This window comes from Brachyistius frenatus, unplaced genomic scaffold (assembly GCF_029030835.1).
Source record: "Brachyistius frenatus isolate BFR_SWC_R1_liver_20210118 unplaced genomic scaffold, ASM2903083v1 Contig_185, whole genome shotgun sequence".
NCBI lineage: Eukaryota > Metazoa > Chordata > Actinopteri > Embiotocidae > Brachyistius > Brachyistius frenatus.
Genome location: NW_027210784.1, coordinates 280,364 through 306,023, shown reverse-complemented (window position 1 = coordinate 306,023; position 25,660 = coordinate 280,364). Strand labels below are relative to the sequence as shown.

The 25,660-nt window shown below is 42.4% G+C and overlaps 1 long non-coding RNA gene across 1 annotated transcript in view; it reads right to left on the bottom strand.

Moving 5' to 3' along the window:
* LOC138632466 (uncharacterized) overlaps positions 1 to 25,660 on the bottom strand; it is a 120,799-nt gene that overhangs the window by 5,718 nt on the left and 89,421 nt on the right. Inside the window, exon 3 of the long non-coding RNA XR_011311816.1 lies at positions 2,119 to 2,173. This is a non-coding gene — a long non-coding RNA (uncharacterized lncRNA). The remainder of the gene's footprint in view (positions 1 to 2,118; positions 2,174 to 25,660) is intronic.

The following is a 25,660-nucleotide window of genomic DNA, read 5'->3' as shown; positions in this document are numbered from 1 at the left end:
TTCTACATTGCAGAGGGTTTGCTGAGGTCAAGCACATAATGTACAGAGCTGTTATGGTCACGCTCTCAACATTACTCTGTGCTGCTCTCAATTCATCAAGGCACAAGCACAACAGACACCGGCCCTGTTTCAGAAACAAAGAGCTTGCGCACCCGCAAATGCTTCTTTCCTTAACAGGAACTTCTACACTGGTGTATGAAGAGGCTATCACTGCAGCATTAGCAGTATCTCTCATGAGCTATTGATGCTAACCAGTTGTTAACCACTGGGATGAAAACAGCTATTAGTTTTAGTCACCTAGTGTTTTAAGGCCTTCCACCTGAAGCTGTTTCTTTGAGGTACCTGGGATGATCGTTCTGCTAAAGAATTTGCTTTAAAACAGCCAATATTCGGTATTTGTCATCCCTCAGAGACGGGTTGTCCTTTGAGACCATGTGACATTAAAACATTAAACGACATTCACGTGTTTTGCTTCTGTGGAATTTCATCCCCTAAAAAACCAAATTAGCACGAGACCACAGTAATGACGTTCAATATACCAAACAGGTAGCACACACATTCAAGGTTGACAAAACAGGCTGACTAATAATTCATGGTTAATTCAGGTGAATATCAAAGGTAAATAATTAGCATAGCTCTTGTGCCAATGCTCAATACTGATACAATCAGGCCTCTCTTGTGAGAAGATGATAGCTTCCTGTCGTCCATTTACACACCTTCAGCACAGCCTGCCTTAACTCCAACACATGATCTTCAAAGCAACATTCATGCCGCTCCATTTCCCTCCAAACCATAATATTTCACCAGCATGTTTGCTGCTTGATCCACTGTATGAGAAGGAGCATGATGGTGAAGCAGAGAGATAAGTCCAGGTGACATACAACATTACAGGAGGGTGTGAGCCAAGCTGCCAAGTGTAATACGGTGAGCATACGGTGAACGCCTTAGCTCACTGCGCCATGGCCCCCCATTCCCTCCCCTCCCCACCCGATCGCCATTGTTGGAGTCAGCAACATGCAGGAGATAGATAGTGTTGGCTGTGTATCCCTCTCAGCTCCCGAGAGCCTAACCCGTGGACATGAAAACACAACGTCACAAGTTAGGGTCTCAGGGACGGAGAAGGACACCTCTTCAAATGGACTCCTCTACCAGCTGCTTTCAGCCCCTCTCTGTATTTTCACCACTTCTATGTTTGCCACTTTCAAACCTTGCATGTTTCATGTTTGACGAAAAGCTTCCATGTACTGAACTCGCCTTAAAGTCAAATGAGGACTCAGAGCATCTGAGCATCTCCTGTATACAGAGCGAGCTTAGTCTGTTACAGGCATCACACACACACACACACACACACACACACACACACACACACACACACACACACACACACACACACACACACACACACACACACACACACACACACACACACACACACACACACTCCTAAATGACCTGCATTAATTAAACATGCTTATTGCAACCTCCATTGCCCCCCATATGTATGTGAACATACAAGTGCAAGCCTCAGCCAGACACAACATTGGCCGCCCCCCACCCCCTCCCAACTTCCCCCCCTCTCTCTCTCTCCTTCTCCCTCTCATCCCCTCCCCCACCCCAGCTGAACAATACAGCACTTTGAAAAATGCCTCCTGCCATCAGGTAGAGAGCCTGCTGCTGTACAGGATGCCCAAAGATCTCCTGCAGTCTGCGGGGAAAATCAAAGTCATCCCCTCGATTGCTAATTATTTGCGGCCGACGCACGAGACAAAAACCCCAGCGTGGATGCAGCGATTACAACATCGAAATCTGAAGCTAGGACCGCACATAGTCATGTAGTCCCATCTGGCACGATGACTTGCACGCCTGTCCGACTGTCACATCTTGCACGGTGCAATAAAATCATTCAGTGCATGCTCAACGGTTACAAGTGCACATGAGTGTGCACAGTGTTCGGCATGAGGTTGTGGATCCTCTGGAGAGGCTGCACAGAGGACAAGAGGAGCCAGAAAACAAAACTCTATGGCTCCTTCATGCTACCATGGTGGTCTAAAGCTTAGGAAACAGATGGGGAGCTGAGAGGGAAGCGGAGAGGAAGAGCATTCGTTGATATCGACTCACCCTCCCCTTCAGATCCAGGATGCCCCCATCGCTCGTTGTTCATCTAGCTCACCGCCTGCTCGGGGAGGGAAAGGAAAAAGGAGATAAGAGAGAAAGCTCAGATTTACACTTACAGCACCCCCAACAAGATTCCAGTCATGCTCAGAAGATAAAGAAGGGCTTTTTTAAGAATAATTTTTCACACAAAAAAAAAAAGGCACAAGGATGAGGCTAGTCTGTCCGGCAAGCTGCTCACAGTCATGCGAAATAAATGGCAAGAGAGCGACAGACGGAGACAAGAAAGATGAGGATGGGTGGTAGCACCGAGCCGGAATGAACCATGTGCACGCTCCCTCTCCCTCTATCCATTCTCTCTCTTTTCCTCTCTCTCTCTTTCTCGCACACGCACACACACACACACACACACACACACACACACACACACACACACACACACACACACACACACACACACACACACACAGAGCGAGAGTAAGCAGTCCGGGGAGGAGAGTCGCGAGAGAGTCGGCAAGATGATTTGTTCTCTCCAGAAAACGAAACGCTGAAAGGAAGTGAAACTCAAAGGTTCAACAGAGCAGGTAGACAGCAAGAGAAAGAGAAGGAGAGCAGAGAGGGCAATAAAAGAAAAGAACGAGCTGGAGCCACAAAATCAGCTGCCTCACAATGTGGAGAGGAGGGGTGGGGGGGGGGTATCCACGCACACACTCACACACACACACACACACACACACACACACACACACACACACACACACACACACACACACACACACACACACACAGAGAGAAATCCAAGTTTAAGGACAAAACGAATACGCCTGCTGATCTCTTGTCTCACTTTGCTTTCTCTCTTCCTCGCCCTTTTCCCTCTCATTGTGTTCTCTCTCTTTCAATCACATGCAGAGGTGGAAAGGAGGGAAGACAGGAAAAAAAAAAACATACCCCCACCACCCTCCTCCTCCTCCTCCTCCTCTCCCCACTACTTCACCAATATTGTACCTCTTTCTTCTTGTACTCTTTTTTTCCTTCCCATGTTGATCAGCAGGAGGAGAAACATAAAAAAGGAGAATAAGGAGAGAGAAAGATCATCCATTAATTTGCCTCACAGCTGTAATCGCTTACAGCCAGAGGCCCACTTTTCCTCTGTATCAGACAAGAGGGAGAAAGAGAAAGAGAGAGTGAGAGGTGAGGAGGTAGGAAAGAAGGAGGGGGAGGTAAGGAGAGAAAGAACTCCCCCTTTCCGTTTTTTTTTTTCCGCCTTGCTGTTGTTCGGTTTCCACCCAGAAGAGAAAACGTTCCTTCTCTTCTGCCTGCATGCAAAATAAACCCCCAAATAAAATCCACTTTTCCAGCCTCTGTCTGTTTCTCTGTCCTCTTATTCTGTGCCTCACACAGGCCGACATCATTCACACTATCCTTTCAGAAAGAGGAGAGGCCGACAGAGAGGGAGAGAGGGAGTGAAAGAGTGAGAGAGTGAGTGAGTGAGTGTGTGTGTGTGTGTGTGTGTGTGTGTGTGTGTGTGTGTGTGTGTGTGTGTGTGTGTGTGTGTGTGTGTGTGTGTGTGTGTGAGAAGGGGCCATAGAAACATTGCTACATGATGTGCTTTGGCTTATAGAGGCTACATTTAATCTCCACTGGCTCCCCCAGGCTTTGATGGAGAGAAAAAGAGAGGGAGAGAGAGGGAGGGAGAAAGGAGAGAAAGAGGGGAGATGATGGGGGGAGGGACACATGGAGTGAAATGAAGGAGAGTGGCGACGTACAACCAACTGTAGGCAAAAATCAGCGACAGGGCTGAGAGAGACTGTGAAGGGGAGGGGGGGGAAGAAGAAAGATCCCCGAGACTGCACTGCCCTCTTGCTTTTCTTCTGCTCCCTCCCTCCCTGACTGACTGATCGACCAACTGTGTCTGCAACCCAGCTAATCTCCAATCCTCTTTTGACTGCTGTCTGGCAGACGGTGCATTGTGCTGTTTTTCGATCTCTATACAGCTGCAGTTTGCCATGGAACACCATACATCTGGATTTACAGAGCACACTCTACCCCCAACCCCATCTGAAAAACACTGATGCTACCAATTTGAGAATCTCCTTGTTGACACACACACACACACACACACACACACACACACACACACACACACACACACACACACACACACACACACACACACACACACACACACACACACACACACACACACACACACACACACACAAAAAGAGTTCAGCTATCCTGTGTCCAGATACAGCCACTCCTCAGCGAGGCACTAATATTAGCCCAATTTGACAGTGAGAACCAGCAGCAGGCAGACAAAGGCTCACACACACATGCACACTGAGGTATGTATGCACACACAGAAACATATAAAGTTGGATAGGTGAAGAAATACACCAGTTGTGGCCAAATACATTAGGAGGTTGTTAAACATATGAAATACACAGTATGTAAAAATGTAAGATTAATTATCATGCAAAATCCAATAAAACACATTCCATCCACATGGCAATACGATGCACCTAGATGCAAAGTTGCATCCACGTAAGTGACAGCTTCGGCGTCATTGATTTACTGAGCTCATTTCGCTCTCTTTAAGCATTCGTTATCTGCTAGTAATGGCCAGGAATCAGCACCCGACTGGCCAAGTAGTACGTCAAGAGAGACCCAGATCTGTCACGCATGTAGCCCACACATCCGAGAAAACACCACCAGGACTGCAAATAGGCATGCAGCACTGAGTCTGCAGAGCCTGAGAGGTAGCAGCAAACACAGCGTGTGTGTGTGTGTGTGTGTGTGTGTGTGTGTGTGTGTGTGTGTGTGTGTGTGTGTGTGTGTGTGTGTGTGTGTGTGTGTGTGTGTGTGTCTGTGTCTGTGTGTATACAGTAAGGCAGGGCAGGGTGACGACCTGGACACACTCAATCGAAACCTTAAGCTGTGCTGCTCTTGGCCGGACAGGTTGATTGACAGCTGTGTCACATCTGAGGTCAAGGGGGTCATTGCCATGCCAACGGTGCTGATGAAAGAAAAGATTCAGGAGGAGGACGTTACTTACACTTACTGTATTTCTGCAAAAACTGTCATCATCATTATTATTAGTACTATTTTATACCTTATGTATTTTATATAATTAAGACAATATCAAATATTTTTCTTTCTTTTATTTTGATCATGTTTTTCTTTCTAATCTCAAATTTGATGAAAGACACACACACACACACACACACACACACACACACACACACACACACACACACACACACACACACACACACACACACACACACACACACACACACACACACACACACACATCTCAATTGCATTATACACAACCAATTGTTGCCAAATCACCAAATCTGAGCCTTCAACTGCCAGACACTTCACAGAGTCAGCCAACAGGGGGCAGCCTTTTGTTCCTTTACCTATAACTTCACATGTACACACATGTAGTGTTAGAGGACTGGCCGGCCTCACTGTATTCTCAGTTCAGTATATAGTGTGTGAACAATAGTAAAGACACACACACTGCTTCTGCACGCGAGTATTAGAGGCTGTAAATCCAGCTGAGGAAGGCCAGCTTCATTACCACACTTTTGTCAGGAGGCTGAAGAAAGTAGAAAAAAAAGAAGAGTTCGCTTTGTAGTAAAATGTCAGCTCGTATGAAAAGACAGACAGAGGGAGGGGACTGAGCATAAACAGTTGTTGTGTTTGGTTTCAGCAGAATTTCAGTTCAAATAGGATGTTTTTATTTTGTTTTTAAGTGTGAAACCAGTGAAGATCCACTTTGAAGACGGACACACTAGCTCAGAACCATGCTGTATCATCTAAAGAATGATCTATGTTGCTGTACAGTCGGTTTTCATTTTCAGTAGATTTCCTGTTCCTCCCTGAGTGTCACAATATTCCACATGTCAGATATTATGACAGCAGCAGTTTCCATGCAGTCTGCATCTGGCCATTTAAAATATTGTGACAATAATTGTTCACTTTGACAGCTGATTTTACTACTGGGACGCTGCTGTCTAAGGCTCCCGTTCACATCTCAAACTTTTCTCCCCTTTGTTTCCTTTTACTATCTGTCATCACACAAACAAGGCCACTGAAACAGCCATCCTTCTTTCACAGTCATCAGCGTCAATGAAGTTATCGCTGCGCAAATAACAAAATATCGCTTCAGAATAGAGACCCAACTGATGTTTCTCACACGTCCATCCAATCAGCTCTGCAACAACAAAGTGCTTCTGATCTCACAGACCAACACTCCTGATTTGAAACCAAATAAAGCTGAGTACAGTGCCCTACTGACACAAACACACATCTCACAGTCCAAAATACACATGCAAATAAAGAGAGATTTAAAGGCTTTAATTGGCTGAGATTAAAATGCCAGCCAATTAAAGTTGTGGACCTCTATACACAATAAGAATGCAATTTTAATGATATATACAGCACATAAACTAATAATTAAATCTGAAATAATTAGTTAAATGTCATACAAATTATTGGCAACAATTCTGATCATCAATTAAAGCAAACAACCCAAACATTTTCAAGTTACAGCTTTGTATTTGGTAAATATTGCAGCTTTTCTATTGTAGAAAATATAATATCGTTCAGCGCTGGACTGTTGCTCAGTGAAATAGGCTACTGGAAACGCCTGTCTGACATTTTGTGGATCAAAAGATTCAACAAATATGAAGCAGATGGACTGATAATGAAAGTTGTAGCTGCAATGATAATTATGGACCACTAAAAGAAGTATTTTAAGGGACATTCTACAAACATTTCTTTCAAAATAATTTTTGAAAGTTCACATTTAATGCTTCCAATATTTAAATATCAACCCCAAAAATATTTGTACCATCAGTCTCGAAATGTCCCACAGATCAATCCGTGATGTGAAAAACACACGTCGTGGACCAACACACTGGCGTAACAGAAGTCAAAGGTGCTGCTGTATGAGCAAACAGGCGGGAATGTTTTTGTGAACATAGTGAGTGTACAGTATCATCATATCAGTGCGGACTGCTGAATAATAACAGTGGACTGTATTGATCCAGCTGTGCAGAGTGCCATGCGTACCTCAGGGAAAGCTAGGAGGTTGTACAGTTATCTCCCGTGGTGTAATTCTCAACTATACAACCTACTACCTCAACCTGGGAGCAAGCAGACTTGGCCACTAGGGCGTAATGGCTCAGGGGGTGCAAAATATTTGAACCGAAGTAGAAGCTACTTATGGTGTAAAAACATTTTTAGGTGTTAAACTTCATGCTCTTTGTTCATGACATCATTCTGTCCCATTTGTCCCACCAGTGCAACTTTGTATCTTAGATACAGTCTCTATACACAAAGCAGATAAACATGTCTCACTCTGAAGCTTCTCCAAACTCTTTTCTTCTCACTGCCCCCCTCCCCGTGCACCCCACCCCCCCACACACACACCACCACCACACCCGAGCACACACACACACAACCACCCCTCCTACCCTGACCAACCCCTGCCCGAATGTTGATCAGATTTTTTTTCCCCCTCAAAGCCCCCCCCATCAAAATCATGCTTCACTTCTTGTTCTGATTGTCTGTTTGAGCTTCGCTCTGCCAAAAGCTGCATGTTCACACTAAACTGCTGGTGGAGGAAAGTTTCTCTGTGCTCATCATACAGCTGGGTTTAACATGAGGTTTTCATGGCATCACAGCTGTTTTGGACTTCAAGCCACCAAGTGCACATTCACTAGTGCTGTGACTGAAATCACAACAGCACTATATTTACTGCTTACCTTTTTAATTTGAGTGACCTAAAAAAATTCCAAAATGAAAAAAAAACAGTGACCTTGTCATGTATAATTTCTAACAGTCCAATGTGGGGGATTTTTCAGGTGTCTAAATGACCTCAAAAGCCATCATGACAAAGTGATGATGATCGGTTATTGTTCAAAATCTATATTTACTCGTAGTGAAAGGCTGAACATGATTTTGTACACAGGTTGAGAAAAACTGGGTAGAGCAGGAGGCATCTTGTTTTTGAACTGAAAAACATTTGACGATTCACAGGTTCTGGATTTTTCAATCAGAAAATTTGTCATTTAAAGCTTTTTTTAGTGAGTTAATTAATTATTCAAATAGTTATAAAAAAAAAAAAATTCACAGTTGAGTATTTCTTATACCTTGAAAAATATCTGGAGGGGTTCTTTAAGGAAGGAGGCCTTCAATTGCTCATTTTAAAATTTCAACATGTTAGAGGTAATGCATTTTGTGAGAAAACAAGCATTACCAACTGTCATTCATATGCATTCCTTCATGTGACCGATGTGTACTTCATTAAAACTAGAGAGTCCAAGCTGCAGCTAATTGACTGATGACTGAAAATGCTCTGCCTCCTTATGAGTTTCGTGCATTTCAAATACACACAAGGAAATTATAGCTGTAATTACATTTTGCATTTTAATTGGCTCCTCGTTGGCCCTCTCTCAACCCCTTCAAGTCCAATTACTTGTGGAGATGGAATGTGTGGAAAGTGTCAAAGACCTTGAAGTATGAGTTAGAAGGTTTCTTACACAGTTACACTGATATTTGATGTATGTTACAGAGGCTTGAAGTCAGGATTAGGGTTGTTAAACCACAAACCTGACCTATACTTTGAAAGAAATAGCTTACTTGATCAGTGCTGGTATCTGTGACACAGAAACAGTTAATAAAAGTTGGTGGGAGCAGATCCCGCTGTATTTCCCTGATGCTGCTCGGGTCGTTGGAGCTGCACAGACGCAGACCTGTAGATACAAGCTTGTGGTGTCAATTAACACAAGTTCGGATCTACGGGTTCGGGGCTGTGAGCAGATGACTTGGTGAATCCATCAGCGTGACAGGATAAACAAAATGAGCCTCTTTATTGAGCAAAACCTTCTGCACCTACAGCATGTGTCTCTGCGAGTGTGTGCAACAAGTCTCACTGTCTCCCCAAGGATGACAGCAAATAAGAAAAAGTTAATTTCTATTGATTTAAAGCCCAAAACACAAACATGAACACCACTGATTCCACTCTTCCATTCTACTTAATATTTAAAAAGTTAATCCTGTATTTCTGCAGAAAAAAAAAGATCTTACCTAAATAAAGTTTTGCTTTATAAATACGTGTGGATATTTATATTACTTTCTGATGATGAAGAGTTCTGGGTAAATAGAGCAGGAATAATAGGAATTGTCTTATGTCTATAAACCATTATTGGCATTACTTGTTTGCATTTTATGATGTTTAGGTCAGTTCATTTTAAGATGATTAAAGCCTAAATTTGAAATTATATTTACAGAATCATGACATGGGTGTTTTATATTTTTATGTGGTGAATATATATATATATATATATATATGTGAATAATAACTGCAAAAAATAGTAACACAAAACTATGATCTCAAATTCTTTTAGAAAAAAAGTCCTTTTGACAAATCTTCTGATATCAAAGCACTTCACATTTTTTCACTGAAACTAAAAGCTAGCTAGCCAAACTTTATTTTTTCTTTCAAATTTTAAAAGTACAAAAAGGTAAAGTATGGGGAGTTTTTCCAACACATTTCTGTCTAATGTTAATAGAGTTGTCACTGCTGCACATGCAACAAAGTAAAACTTTCAAAAGTCAGAGATGAAAAAGAGTGAGTGGTCCAATTTTAACTTTCAGACTCCATCTGAAGTTCTCCTTCTCTTCCCTCTGCCTGAATATAAATGAGACGTCTGACTTTGAAGCTGTTGCCAAGTTGCTTAAAGTATGTCAGTGGGTCTTTGCCAGCGAGCTGAAAGACACCTTGAGATTGGCCGAACAAAGAGGTCGGCAGGGTTCGCAGCACCCTGCCAGCCAACGCCGCCACCACTGCACCAGTATGTCTGTGTGTGTGTGTGTGTGTGTGTGTGTGTGTGTGTGTGTGTGTGTGTGTGTGTGTGTGTGTGTGTGTGTGTGTGTGTGTGTGTGTGTGTGTGTGTGTGTGTGTGTGAGGAAGACTCCACCGACACAACTAAGACCACCACCTGCATTGTTCGGCACAGACAGTGGCAACGGCCAAACACAACAACGCTACGCGCCCAATCTACCCGGCAACAGAAGTGGTGCGTGTGTGTGGAACACAGGAGGGGGAGGTCAACAGAGGTGAAGAAATGAGAGGTGAGGAAGTGGCATGTCGTTAGCACTTCATAATACCACACGGTTTAAACATATAGGCCTGGCTAGCAAACATGTAGCAGTGAGTTTAGTCCCATTTCACCACAGATAATACACAATAAACATCACAGAAAAGCTCTGCTTACGGAACAGAACAGAACCAATAACCACACTGCCGAAGATTAACAGCCACAAAGCAAAAATAAGATATAGACTAAGAAGCAAAGATCAAAGCACATTGGTAGCATGATGACTTACCGATTTGCCTCTACGTTTAGTTTCCAAATGTTTCTTTTCTCTGCTCTGGAGGGCCTACAGTGTTTTGGCAGAGGATATAGGCAGTCATGTCCGCTGTGGCCCATCAAAAAAAAACAAAAAAACAGCTCAAACATGGAACTACAGTAACAAAAACCACCCCAAAAGGCAGATCGGGGAGAGGGTGAGACAAAAGAAAAAAGGGAAGAGGGAGAGAAACTAGTGGTGGAGGGAGGATGAAGGAGAAAAGTAAACGATAACAGAAAAACACATTCGTTTTCTTTTTGGTGTTTTTACAATTTTCAGTTTACCGCGTGCGAGTAGTAACAAATATATAAATAAGCGAGAGGTGATCTTTCAGCCTGTTAATTCTACAAGCTGCTTTCCTGCACTACGAGCAAATGACAAGCAACATCTGTTTGTAACACAGCCAACATCCCAGCCCTACCAAAAAAAAAAATACAACAAAATAAATAAATAAAATACGGAAAAATTGGCTTGATTTTTCTCTTTTTCAGTCTGGAACTGCAAACTCTCCTTGTATCTTGGATTCTCTCCCTCGCTGAGCTGAATAAGGCAAAACAGAAAAGAGCTAGACGAGTGTGGAAATTCAGCGAAGGGAAAATTCAGCCATGAAGCCGTCCTCCTGTCACCCCTGAACCTCTCCCCTTCCCTTCTTCTCTCTTTTTTTTCTCCCTCCTCCTCTTGCCAGCACACTCCTTCCTCCTCCTCCTCTTCCTCTCCTTCCTCCCTCCACTCAAACGCAAGGACAGTAGAGTCCAGGTATAGCTACTACTCACTCAGTGTTTCTCTTCCCAAAACGCCCTACTACTCTGACACACACACACACACACACACACACACACACACACACACACACACACACACACACACACACACACACACACACACACACACACACACACACACACACACACACACACACACACACACACACTTGTATCCTCGTCTCCCAGAGCGTCCCACACAGCCAGAAGCAGACTGACTGGCTTGCACATACACACTCATGGATGCACTCACGAAAGTGCATATACAGAACTACACACACATTTCTTGGAAAGCTTTCCTGCACCAAAAACAAATACCAATCTTTAGTTAGCCTCAGCTGCGAATAGAAAAGAAGGAGTCATTTCGGGACTTGGCTCTGGTTTACCGAGGCACAGATACAGACCATTCCTACATATGCCTGCCTTTCACAGCTCGGAAGCAGCTCCAGACTGCATCATAATACTACAAAAAAATGTCCTCTGTCACTGATATCTTTTGATAACATCCAGCTCCAGTAATAGGACCGTGAGAATGCCCGACATTAGTCAAGCCAGACGTGCTGGACTTGTTTGTCACGTTTTTAGTCTCTAAATTAACAGGTAAGGTGGTGTGGTTCGCCAAATGCCAGGGTCAGCACATAACCTCTGTTCCTTTATAGGACATAAGTGGGTGCCAAGTGAATCAATACAGCACTCAGAGACAGAGAGACAGCTTCAATTTAATCTGCAGGAGAAGAGATACACATACCCCACTGAAGGGCTGCAGGTTTGCCCTGTTCTCACAAATTAAATGTAGGCAGAATGCACAGATACTTACTAGTATTTAAACATAAAAGTAAAATACAAGCAGTCGTCTTTACAGCAGCGAATGAGCGTTACGATCCACAGAATTCTGGACTCATTACAACTAGCTCTTTTCCACCCTTTTTGGTATTCGCCGGTAATAGGCGTCACACTGGCTGGTTTGGTAAACAGGGGCATGCTGCATGCTGACATCACATTACAGAAATTCTGGGTACTCAAGTGTAAGGAATAGATAAAATAAATGTCTCATTTGGGTAATTATGGATCCCATTGCAGTCATGGGCAGAGACCACCTTACCAAATCACCTTCATGGCCATAGTTAATTCAACAACATTCAATTTTACATTTCAACCTGTTTCAAGGCTTTAACTAAATGTGACCTTTTTTTATGCCATATCCTAAAAATACAGTCAGGTGGGTTCTGCCTTAGCAGGATAATTTGGCGACATTTCCTCATCATTCTATCATGTGTTGACAGACCCAAATTCACTGCCTGAATATATGCTGGGTATGCCCCATAGATATTTGTTTCCAGTCATTGCATCCTACTGGGTGGTTCATTTTGAAAATATTGGGGAAGCTTTGACTGATTGGTTAGAGCCAAAACTGTCCAAACATTTACCACAATAAACAACATTTAGAAAAAAAAATAGTCGACTTCAATGTCATTGCACTCACCACTTAAAACTAATCACTGATTGGTCCAGCCTACAGAGTGGGTGTGTGAACTTTAATGCAAGCAGGATGTCCAGACTATAATCAGAGCAGAGACTGAAGCTGTAGCCAATAACCTGGCCAGGCTGTCATCATTCTGCAAAATATGTCCAATTTGTGCTTCTTACTTACAGTATTACCATTGACCATCATTAGTTTTTGTCAAAGGTGAATCATGGGCAATCTTTGAGTAACCAAATCCGTTACTGGTTAAGAAATATGACCAGTGTTTTAAAGATATAACCGGAATCATATGCACAACTCACTGTGGGCAGAACACAATAATTTATCAAGTGCATTGAAAAATAGGCAAGAACAATGTCAAGAAAAAGGTGCCCAGAATCTGAACATTAATACTGGCATGACAAATCAATACTAAGAAAAGCTTGAATGGCTCAAATATACTTCATTGGTAGACCATGAAGACTTATTGTCATATTTTCACAGTTGTAGTCAATAAACCTTTTTTTCAGACCATCAACTGAGACTGTGTACCACCTGGCTCCTATCTTTGAATTGATTAGAACATAAACAGAGGAACCAAAATATTATGACCACCCTGTCTGATATGCTTTTGGTCCTTTGTGTGCCACCAAAATGACTCTAACCTGTTGAGGCACGCACTCTACAAGAGCCCTGTGGTATCTGGCACCAAGATGTTAGCAGCAGATCCTTTATTCCTGGGAGTTTTGAGATGGAACCAAAAAACATCTCCCAACAACTTCTTACCAGTCAATGGTTTGTCCATTCTCAGACTGCTGTGAATAGGTAGTCACCATTGTCTTGCCGTTTTGGAGAGGCTAAGAACCAGTTGTCTGGTGATTACTTTTTTGCCCCATACAAAATTTCTCAAGTCTTTACACTGGCTCATTTCTCACAGCCAATATCATGACTAGGAGAACTGACAGTTCAGTTACTGTTCATTCAATGCCAGACCTTAAATACGCATTCCAAACGAGATTAGTGTTATTGCTCAATGTGAACCATGAATACTTGGTATGGAATTATCACATTTGTACTCAATAGACCATTTTTATTCTTTCTTTTCTGTATGGATCAGAATATAGAGCTGCAACTTCAGAAATGAGTTAAATATTCCACTATTGTGAGAGAGACAAACTCGTTTATCTGCAATCAAGGGCTTTCAGATTTAATCATACACAACTATTATATTAGCAGTTACATTTTGGGAAAAATGATTAGGACCTTAAATGACTTCACTGGTGATGGGTTCTCCATCATCAATACCACAGAAAGACTAGTTATGTAAAAAGGCTGAGAACAAACAGTATGCGCCAAAGCTATGTAAAAAAGCTAAGATGTGAAGCTGGAGCCTGTAGATGTCTAATGCAAGATGATCCCATGGTTAAGATGAATCTCCATTCTTGTGAGACAGAGCACAAAGTAGTACTACTTTTTAAATTATTCTCCAAAACATTGGACTGTGGACCTTTATGGCTTGGTGTATTTTGAATGGACAGTTTTCAGATTCAGAGGTAGACAATATAAGGAACTTAAAAAAGGAACCATGTGCAAATATTGTTGAACCAGAATTTTGTCACTTAGGATATGTTTAACAAGCTGTCTCGATTCATTAGCCATATATTTCTTTCCTTTTTGGAACTTAACCCCATAAACCCCAGGCTATTTAAAGGATAATTTTACTCCCTTCACTAATAAGGTCATTATTGGGTTTTTTCTGAGTAGTCTAGGCTTTTCGAATCTTGCATCAATTCATTTGATAATTCTTAGAGATGTTTTACATTAGCCTTTATATGAAGGGAAACAAATATCTTATGAAAATTGTATGTTTTTAAATGTATCTCATCATAAAATATTGTCAGTAGAGATATCTTTTTATAATTGTTGAGAGGCAATTGTCTAGAATCTGGCAATATCCGAACCATGTTTGCGGTACAATCTATCTATGATTCAGCAGTTTGAATTTTTTTTATTACTGCCTGACGGAAAGTAAATGTCATGAATGACTCCAGGTGGCCAGGGGCCCAAACCAGGCAAACGCTCGTAAGATATGTGCTAGTAACTCAGTGGACACGCAAATACGTTACTATTATTTTTTTTATACAAAGTGGGATGTAATGTCATCCCTATGCTGGAGACAATGCAAAAGTCAGCAGTAATTTCAAAACTGGATTAGCTAAAAAAAGCTTTGTTGTACGGAGAAAAACAGGTATCATCAGAATGGGTGAGTTCTGCTGTTTATTTTTGATATGTGGTACGTTGGGAAGTGATCGAGACTTTAGAATTATTCAATCAAGATTAGGACACAGAGCTAATGCAGAGTGTAACGACAATTCAATTTGATGGAAATTTAAAGTTGATTTTCTTTACAACGCTTCATCACACAGCGGCACTGACATTGTTTGAAAGCTCAAGCCGTGCAGTTTCATAGGATATGTGCTACATCTCTCTGTGCACTTGCTGCAAAATTAAACCAAGAAGATGGGGTGGGAATTTGGATGATGGGGCTCTAAGGGTAGAAGAGCCATTGTAGAGAATGCTTAAATGGAGCTGTGCAAACTGTGGACAGAGAAGCATCTGTAATCTTTCCGCTGAGCATAAGTACTCACTGAGGACTATTTTAACGCTCTGAGTAATTTGTTTAATTTTTTTAATCTTTTGAATGTTTCTGTGCTGATGCATGTCCCTCTTAAATATGCGCCCTTATAATAAAAGTAAAATACTGCACCATTCATTTAAGACCTGGTTTGTGTTGGTCAATTGCTTTCAGCTTCCTCAACATAGCAATGCACAAACAATGCACCTGATCACAACCTTATTTTAAGAGCAATGGAAACTGATAAAATAAGTTAAGATAAGATTGACTTTATTAATGTCACAGTGGGGAAATTTGGTAGAAAAAAGTCATGACAAACGAGGGGCTCAAACCCCAAAACCTTCTAGCTGAGAGGCAACAGTGCTAACAACTGCACCACCAATCTTCCCAGAGGAGCTTGTCAGAAGTGGGATAACTCTGTCAGTCTAAAACGAGCAAAGATAATTGCATTGTGCGTGGCACCGCTAAGCGCTGCATGTAAGATATCTTCATACCTAGGCAAACTTTCCTTTAAGAGTCTCCATAACATACGAGGACCAAACCAGGAGAGCAACTGACTGACTTGTTGTGGACTCTCTATGAGGTGCAAAAGATAAAACCCCATTTGACCAGTGTGTTTTCATCTCTTCTTTTGATGTGTGGTACAGCCTTCAGTGGCCTTGACTTCCTGACTCCACTACAACCTGGATAACTAGCATGAAGTTTCTTTAAGGGAATTTAAACAAATACATGCCTTAAACTCAGAGTAGATCCACAATAATCTTGCTGTAATTAAATTTTTCTGTATCAAGCCGTAAGCCTGAGTCGGGGTTCAAAAGATGTGTTTGCTGCAGTCCTCCGAATCCTTTCAAATTGCTTTTCATGCAGAAATGAAAGTTGTATGGTGCCATTTCATAGCTCATGGCTTATGGGTTCTGCCTGGAACACACCTGATGAACCGTGTCATGAGTTTTATTATCATGGACTTTAACCATTACTCACTGTGGCTGCTCTCTGCAGACTGTCTACCTGCTGCTTTAAATTCGTTAAAACATTATTGCTTGATTGGTCGAGCCAGAGCATCGTTCAGCTACTTCAAGACTTTAGGGCTAAACCTTATTCAACTTTTAATTTAGGCAGATTCTTACAAACCAAACTCTGTCTGTGTTGAAGTTTACTGGCACTTTTTCTTCATGCACCATGAACGATTTGTCTTAAGTGTCTTTAGGCACAGAATATCAAGCCTTTCCAAAATTTTGTGTCTGTACCCTTTCTATCTTCTCTCCTCTCTTCTCTCTCTTCTCCCTCTGTCTGATATTCTGCTCACGCACAACTGCGGCAGCCCTCCTCCAATCGCTGGCATTAATCCACACCTCAGACCCCCCAGACACACTGTCTGCTCTCCCACAATGCACCTCAGCTCCAAAACTTTCCCAGACACATTTGGCCTTCTCTCTATCGCTTACCTCTCCCTCCCTCTTCAGCCCCTTTTCTTTCACTTGGTCTCCCCATGGCTCTTCATCGTCCAGTTTCATTTGCTCTGCCTCTTTCTTTCTCAAACTCTCTAAATTTCCCCTTTCTTTGTCTCTATTCAGCCACAGCCCGTCTGACAAAAGTATCTCCTAATCTTCCCCAGAGTCCATTTGACATAAAATGGCGGCATCGCAACCAACCAATACCACTCATCCTTCATTGGATAGTCGAGCAAAACTCCACCTCAGTTTTTTTTTTTTCGATCCGAAGATCCTCGAACATTTTTACATGACAATGTACCTTAATCACAAACAGTACAGACTAAGACCTCATTTTAATTAGATTCAAGCAAATTCTGATAATTACAAAATGTCTTTCTGCATCTGGATCTTGTTTGGTTGTTCACTTATTTTCCTCTTTTTCTTTATTTTTCAAATGTAGACATTATGAAATTATTTGAAGATATTTCTGACACAACTGCAACCATTTGATATAATTTTTTTGCACAACCTGAATTGTTAATAGTAAACTTCAGCTTCTGTGGCGGCCTCTATAGGAACAAGCACTCCTTTCCTTGCCATTTTGTGCTAATATAAAATAACAATCTCATCGTAAAAGAAGCAAATAATCCAATCTTCATGATGCAGGTAAAAATAAATAAATATATATATATATATGAATCATAAATTTTGGGGTCATTCTGCAAATTACACAGTAAGAAATAACTTTTGGAAAGAGGCGAGGCAGATAAAGGTAATTATTCTCAAAATCCTAAAGTAAAATAAACAATAATGTCATTCACAACATATAACTTTTGGAATACTCCCAGTGTGATATTTTATGAATGATGACTGAGGCCTGTTAAGGTCCGAAGAGAAAAAAATAATGAAATGTATAGAGTAAGACCAGAGATTATTGATAATTCAAAAGCAGTGCTGCAAATGTGTATTGTAAGGATAGAGATGGCACTCTGGGATTTATTAAAGGGGATCAGAGAAGTTAGTCATAAAAGCAGAGGAGCACCTGCTGAGGACCACCACAGAATGAACTTTTCAATTGTTTTCCTAATCTTCATTGGGGTGCCAAGCTCCTTAACATTCTTGTACTGCATGGTCACTAATTTATTGCATGGTCACTAATTTATTCTTTGGCAGTCAACACCGAGGAAAGAAAAGACCCCTCGGCAAAGGCTACTAATCAGCATCTATTGGCTTGGACTGGTCGTTTCCCCTCTGACAGTGTTGTCCTCATAAGGGTTTTAAAATCTATCTGTGATCTCGTTTGGCTCCGGTCTTGGGAATCTTTCTGTTGCGTTGGGAAAAGACAAAGCTAAGAGGATTGAAATTGAAGCTGCGGGCAGACATGATGGGAAGTGTTGATAGAAACTGGAAAGAGTAAGTCCTCCTGGTAGAAAAAGGCTCATCAAAAACACCACTAAAAGGGAATGAGTTCTATTTTATTGAGATTGGGGGGATTTCCACCTCACTTCCAGCCACTCAAACTATATATTCAGTTCTTTAGAAGTTTGATGGTAAAAGAGTCGAATATTATTTTGTTTTATCTGTAATGTGTTAAATACAGAAACCTTTTCATAGCCAGGCATTGAAGCCTAGCATTCTTTGGACTTCTGGATGATTTTACCCTTGTACAAAGTTTAGTATCAGTTCATAAAACAATTAAGTTTAGTTCTGTATATGCAGCTCAGCAAAATCTAATATACAGAGGATGTAGGTCTTAATTAAATTTATATGCAGGAGACCAGAGTCCACACCCTGTAGACCTTCAGTTTATGTTAATTTATGCCCGACTCTAGCCATACATTCATTGTTATTTTTTGTAATATAGGATGTAAAAATCGTTGATGTGGTTTTATTGAATTGCCCTATAGCAACAGTCTTGTCTGGCAATGATAAAAGTAAGGTGATTACCTAGAAATCTTCACTCTTTATCTGATGGCAAAGACTAAGAAACAGCATCCAGGCCTCATTACTTTCCTGCTAGCAATGAAAATATCTTTGTATCACAATGTAATGAACAACTGTCAAGTACCAAAAGCTCTCAGAACATCTTTCCCTTACTTACTTCTTGATCAGACAGTTTTTAGGTAATGTCACAAGACTCCTCATACCAAACCATTCCACAAAATCACGGATCATGTCCAATGCAAACACATTTCAAATTACGGCTTACTACACAGTGCATAGGAACTGCAGTATGTTTAAGGAAAGACTGGCACATTAACTATGATAAAAACAGAAAGGGTTAGAATATCAGTAAAAGGTACAATTTTCATTGCAAACCTGTGATACAACTGGTCTCCTTACAACATGTCTCCACACCCATACTTTCCACCAAGAGCAACAACTACCAGTAGATCAACTGCCTCCAATAGGTTTTTGGCTCCAATTGACTCCCATTCAAAAAGCATCAACTTCCCTCAACTTATGGTGATTTTGGCTTTGATGTCTGACGTACAAACGATTATTTTGACGTTCGGTTCAAAGACTATTTGGTGATTTCAATATCAGGACCCTGACAGGAGGCTGTCACACTATTTTGGTGAGTTTTACATTCTTCTCTTGATTATGATTTTTCCACGTTTCTGGCTGGGGGCACTGTTATTGTTTACTCGCGTGATCAGCTGATCGCGCTGAGTAGCCCTCTACTGCTGCTGCCCGGAGCGAGGCCTGAGATCCCCGTTGAACTTCGGAGAAGATGGCGGGGTTGCAGAGCCGGAGCTAAGCTAAAGGCGGAAAGGAGGAAATACAAGCCAGCGGTACCGGCGATCTTAATGGGGAACGTGAGGTCGTTGGCCAACAAGACGGACGAGCTCGGCGCTGGTAAAGACCCAGAGAGAGTACCGGGAGTGCAGCATCATGTGTTTCACCGAGACATGGCTGCACTCACATTTCCCGGACCACAGCGCGGCCGTACCCGGCTTCAGGACTGTTCGGGCGGACAGAGACGTTGTTCGGAGCGGCAAGAAGAAAGGTGGAGGGATTGCAGTCTATGTGAACGAGAGGTGGTGCAATCCCGACCACGTGTGTGTAGCCCGGACATTGAACTGCTAGCCGTGGGGATGCGCCCTTATTATTTGTCGAGGGAGTTCACGTCCGCCATTGTTATCGTTGTTTACATTCCTCCATCAGCTGATGCAGAGGCAGCAGTGGACACCATCCACTCCACTGTGTCTAAACTTCAGACTAAGCATCCCGGTGCATTTTTGGCAGTTACTGGAGACTTTAACCAGTCTGGATAAAGTACTGCCAACTTTGCACCAGTATGTTAACTGCCCCACCCGGAACAATAAAACTCTGGACTTACTGTATGCTAATGCCATGGATGCATACAGTACTACTGCCCTTCCCCCCCTTGGTAGATCAGACCACAACCTGGTCCTGCTGACTCCCAGGTATGTCCCCCTGGTGCAGAGGCAGCCTGTGACCACCAGGACTGTGAGGAGGTGGACACAGGAGGCTAAAGACGCCCTGCAGGACTGCTTTGAGGCCACGGACTGGGATGTGCTGTGTGGACCACATGGGGAGGACATCAACAGCAGGACGGACTGTATCACAGAATACATCAAATTCTGTGAACACACCACCGTACCATCCTGGACTGTAAAATGCTTCCCCAACAATAAGCCGTGGATCACCAGTGACCTGAAAGTTCTTCTTAATCAGAAGAAAGCAGCCTTCAGGTCTGGGGACAGGGAGGAGCTCAGGAGAGTGCAGCGCCACCTGAAGGAGAAGATGAGGGAGTGCAAGGACTCCTACAGGAGGAAGCTGGAGGCCAAACTCCAGCAGAACAACGTGAGGGAGGTGTGGACTGGTATGAAGGAGATTACTGGGTTCAAGGGGAGAGAGAGACAACCAGGGGGAACCTGGAGAGGAACAACCAGGGGGAACCTGGAGAGGAACAACCAGGGGGAACCTGGAGAGGAACAACCAGGGGGAACCTGGAGAGGTCAAATGAACTAAACTGTTTCTTCAACAGGTTTAGTTCACCACCCTCATCTGTCTCCTCCACACCTCACACCTCCAAAACACCTCTGCTGCCCCCCATCCCCCCTCTGCGCCCCCTGGTGAACTGCATAGAGCCCTCAATCTCAAAGGGCTCTTCCTCCATCGACACCTCGACCCCCCCCCCCTACACACACCCCACACCCCCCTCTCTGTGACGACTGACCAGGTTAGGAGACAGCTGGAGAGACTCCACCAGCGCAAGGCTGCAGGACCTGACGGCATCAGCCCCGTGGTCCTGAAGACCTGCGCCGTCCAGCTGGCTGAGGTCCTACAACACCTCTTCAACCTGAGCCTGAAGCAGGAGGAGGTCCCGGTGCTGTGGAAGACGTCCTGTCTGGTTCCTGTCCCCAAGAAGACGACTCCATCCGGCCTCAACGACTACCGACCGGTTGCCCTCACATCTCATGTGATGAAGGTGCTGGAGAGGCTGGTCTTGGCCCACCTCAGACCGCTGGTGAAATCTTCTCTGGACCTTCTGCAATTTGCGTACCAGCCTCGTGTGGGAGTGGACGACGCCATCATCTACCTGCTGCAATGAGCTCAGTCTCACCTGGATGGAACCGGTGAATCTGTGAGAATCACCTTCTTTGATTTCTCCAGTGCATTCAACACCATCCAACCACTGCTACTGAGTGAGAAGCTGCGGGTGGTGGGGGTGGACACGTCCACCGTCTCCTGGATCACTGACTACCTGACAGGCAGACCACAGTTTGTCCGTCTGGGCAGTGTGCTGTCTGATACGGTGGTCAGTGGTACTGGAGCTCCTCAGGGAACTGTTCTGTCTCCTTCCTGTTCACCTTCTACACCACTGACTTCCAGTACAACTCAGAGTCCTGCCATCTGCAGAAGTTCTCTGATGACTCTGCAGTGGTCGGGTGTATAAGGGATGGACGGGAGGATGAGTACAGGGCAGTAGTGGAGGACTTTGTGGAGTGGGCGGGAAGGAATCACCTGCTCCTGAACGTGGCCAAGACCAGAGAGATGGTGGTCGACTTCAGGAGGAAGACGACGGCTCCACAACCGCTGAGAGTTCTGGGAGAGGAGGTGGACATGGTTGAGGAGTACAAGTACCTGGGTGTGTTCATGACAACAGACTGAACTGGAAGACCAACATCAACGCTATCTACAAGAAGGTGATGAGTCGACTCTTTTTCTTGAGAAAACTTCGATCCTTCAATGTGTGCAGCAAGATGTTGGAGATGTTCTACCATCTGTTGTGGCCAGTGCTTTGTACTTCGCTGTGGTCTGCTGGGGGAGCAGCATTGGAGCCGGTGACACCAACAGACTTAACAAACTGGTTAAGAAGGCGGCTCCATCATTGGCTACAAACTAGATAGTCTGGAAAAGGTGGTGGAGAGGAGGGCGCTGAACAAACTATTGTCCATCTTGGATAATCCTGTCCACCCTCTCAACCACCTGCTGCAGGGACAGCGGAGCACTTTCTCTAAAAGATTCCTCCAGCTCCGCTGTCACAAGGACAGATACAGGAGATCATTCCTGCCCACTGCAATAAGACTTTACAATAACTCACCTCTGGCAAAATCCATCACAGTACAATAACACTGTTGACTGTGTTTCTTGGTTGCTTGTATATTATATATATAGATATATACTGTACTGTATGTATATATATTATATATTGTGCATTTTATATTTTATATTTATATTTTTTACTGCTATTTACTGCTATTTTATTTTATTGCTTTTCTATTCTATTATTCTATTCTATTATTTTATTCTATTGTTTCTATTATTGCTTCTGTATGTATGCTGCTGTGGCAAAAATATTTCCCCTTGGGGATTAATAAAGTATATACCTACCTACCTACCTACCTACCTACCTATGGTAACCTACCTACCTATGATAGCAGTAACTTACGTACTTATGTTATCCAATGTTTGGGCCGGTCGGTGTTTCCTGTAAGCTTTGGAAATGGAATAAGTTGGCACCGACCCGAAATCTGCAACTCTAGACTTCAAACCAGTATAGTCTACAATTTTGCAACCAATCAGGATTTTGCAACATATAAAAGTAAATGTAAGGACAATGAGTGCTAAACTCTTTAGGTTATGCACAACTGCTAAAGATGTTGTTTAAAAAATTTTTTTTTTTTTTTTTTTAAATCTCCTACAAAATAAGGTATTTAAAAAGCATGGTTGTGGAATCAGTGCCAAATGGTCAGATATGGCTACGAAAACACCAGTATGAATTTTTGACACTGTTTTTATGCCTGAGCTGACCATAATCAGGAGGCACTTTGATTGTGGCGAGTTCTGGTTACTGTTAAACCTGCAGTCTGCCGTGGCATCATGGCAGAGCCAGAGTCAGAGGGGAACTCTGGGAGACAGGCGGGTTAATGACGTGTTTGCACGGAACATAACTGTCAAGGTTTACGTCATCTTTAACGACATGCATCAAGACAGCCGTGCATGCATTTCGCAGTTCCTTAATTAGCTACATTTGTAAAATATACAAAATGCTCCAGGCATAAAACAAACTGTACAAAGCAAGTTCCCTTTAACAATTCAACTGAGAAAATTGTCACAACTTCAGAGTAAACAAAAATTAATAATAACACGTCTAGAAACCAAATATGAATGAGGTCTTCAGGACATCTGTGTTTACCTAAAAGTCAATATTGGCCTTGTACATCAGCAAACAGCGCCATCGGCCCAACCTGGCTGCCCAGCCTTTTGTTTGCCTTTCTTTTCTATCCTTTTGTTTCCATACCCAAATCACCCTCATTCTATTCTCTGCCCCCCCCCCCCAATACCCCACTTACTCCAACAATCCCTTTTGCTTACGTCATCTTCCTTCCTCCTCTCCATCTCTCTGCCCTAATCGCCAACCCCCCCTCCTCCTCTCTATGTTTGTGTCCTCAACTGACCCTGCTTGGCCTGAATCGCTGTTGGTGCCCATTTGGATCGGGCACAGCTGGTGCTGAAAGCTGAGTGCCACTATTGCCGCTGCCTGTCTGTGAGTCTGTCTGTCTGACAACACGTCTTTGTAATGATTACAGCCTATTTCTCCGATTTTTTTTGTTTTGACACTAATTTCACCTGCTCCTGCATATTTTCTGTGTTAAAAACCTCATATTTTTCTGCCACAATGACCCATCCTTCCAGGGTGTTTTATCTATTTTGCTTTGCCTTTCATCCAGGTAATGTGGAGAAATTTAAAAAAATAAACTCATAATAAGACACAAATAATAAACATGAACATGTCCGCCATTTCAGAAAACGATGATACAAAGCCTGGATGGGAGGAAGGGGTTCCTCCTAGTCCAATCAGATGTCATGAGTTAATAAAGACCAGGAAATGGAGGCTGTGTGTTTGCAGATGATTGGACTGTGTTGCAGCAATGGCTCACTTTGTGCCACTTGCCGATAAGCTTAGTGAAAAGCAAAGGAAGAAAATCAAAGCCTTGCTGTGCAGTGCAGAGATCTGGGAAGAGGCACCGAGAACACTTTTTGTTGCAGTAAGCACACGATAAGAACAATAATTACACGTTATATTATTTTGTTGCAATCAAATGTAATATTTAATGGTACATGTGTAGAGTTAATAGCAGTTTTGTATATAGATACAGATGATTATATTGAAAGATATACATTTCTGCTCCAAATGGAATTATAATGTTTAAGATAGTTTTAATTCTCAAAGGGAGGGGTTAAAAACAAAAACGGCTTCTGAACTGAACCCTGCCCAGTCTTTCTTTGGTGCTCGGCAATGCCTGTCAGGCAGCATCTACAGCAACAGCCTGTCGGGGGTCTTTTAAAAAAAAAAATGTTTATAGCAGGTAGAAAATATTAATATCATGTTTGCAAATTACAACAATATTTGTTTATGATGACAAGCCAAGAAGGTGCGTGACTTCAGGAAGTGTGGAGGGGAAAAAAAAAAATCCTCATTGCACAGCATTGGAAGTTATAACTGTTTGGTGCTTGAAACAGAGTTCAAGGCAATTAAAGCATACACCGGAAAGCTCCAATTTAAATTGATCTCCTTTTGCAATAAAAGCTCAGTCTTAGAAGAGAAATGATAAACAGCCAAGCTTGAGGCCAGATAATGTAGATTATTTCTGAGATTTTAGATTTTTAAGGGTTTGTATTTTGTGTTATTTAGTCAAAGAAATATTGCCAAAGAAGACATTACTTTATTCGATTGGCTGGCAGGCGTAGATTTTCATTCAATAACAGATATGTTAATTGTATACGTTTAATTTTCTGTTCTAATTTTATTTGACATTATTTGCAGAAATAGTAAGACATCCGGCTGTCCAAATCATCTAACAGTAGGAAAGTATAGCTTTAATTTGATACACAGAACATCTTCTAAAGTTCTGGTTACAACCTGAAGAGATTTTTTTTTGCATTCATAATTTTTCCTTGTGAGTAAATTTGATGAGTTTTATGATGTACTCTAATTGTGGTGATCTACAATAACTCAGCTCAGGTGAGTGAATAGAATGACTTTAGCTTGGTTGTGAAGGGCAACATTTTGTCAGACACAAGAGACTGTTGAGAAAGGGAAGGCCACAAAATGCTGAAAAGCTAAAAAAGAGTCCCTTTACATATATTTACAAAAAATACATAATAGATAAAACATGAGAAGGATTTTTTAAATGTTTGTTAGCAGTTCGCGGTGAAACACTAACAAAACTGTGATGTATCATTATAAACTAATCATTTTGCAAAAAAAGTCCCACAACTATTAGAACAACCTCACATGTTCTACAAATTACAGTATGTAGTGTAGCTTACCAGCAAATGAAAATACTGA